Here is a 1,057-nt window from a genome sequence, read left to right as displayed (position 1 = left end):
TAAACAAATAAAAATAAGATTATGAATAGAATGTTTGTTTTGAATTAACACAATTTTCGAATTAACACAATTTTAATGTAAACGTTTAATTAAAAAACATCAAATAATTTACAAAATGAAACAAATGAAATTAATTTAAAAAAGAAAACTTATGTTAGTAATACAGCAAAGGAAGTGTGTTATTTTTAAGTTGTTATACTGTTAATTTCTCTGTTAAAACAGCTATTTTAGTTTTAGGTAAGTTCTAATATCAGTCCCTAGCATTCCCAAGAACTGAGGAGCAGCAGCTTATTGTCTAGTCATGCATATCATACACTGTTTGTTCATACATGCACTGTAAGAGAGCATATCTTGATAAAAGAAGTGAGTTAACGTTACTTTGTTTTTGAGTCACTCATTCCCATGAATTAAACCTCAAACTCAAAAATAATTGTTGAATAACTTAATTGTTTTCAGTGCACTTGAATCTGTGCAGTATTTTAAGTATGGGCCATTTAATTGTTTGTTCCATTGACCCATTTTCTTTAAGTTGACTTAATATCATTACAAAAATGTGAGCCCCACAGTGTTAATGCTGTGTAGCTTAGGATCTTTTCTATTTTTGTGATTTGATGAATGGATTTGGATAATGAATTGTTTAGTTACAATAATTTGTACTCAAGTCAAATATTTTTTTCATACTTAAATAGTTTGAGTTATTAAACTTAAATGTTTTAAAGCAATCAGTTTCCTCAAACAGTTGGAGTTGAACTAACCTCACTAGCCCCATATTCACTACAATATCAATATTTATCTGTATTCCCTGGTGATTGTATCTTGCTGGAAAAGCTCTTCAACTGAGAATTTCCTGCAGAGCAGTGACTGATTCACTGTACTGTTTCCAAATATCCACTAGATGGCACCATTAGTTTGAGCTCAAACTGCTAAAGACACCATTCAGATGAATGTTTTTCTGGTTAGGAGCTATTTGTCATCAGTGGATTACTGAGATTTTAAAATGATTCATAGCTGTAGATCAGGTATAATCTGTGAGGGAAACTCAGTGGTACTCCTGGGG

This window comes from Morone saxatilis, unplaced genomic scaffold (genome assembly GCF_004916995.1).
Source record: "Morone saxatilis isolate NCDOM2014 unplaced genomic scaffold, NCSU_SB_2.0 Contig1, whole genome shotgun sequence".
Classification (NCBI taxonomy): Eukaryota; Metazoa; Chordata; class Actinopteri; family Moronidae; genus Morone; species Morone saxatilis.
This window is presented reverse-complemented; position numbering follows the sequence as displayed.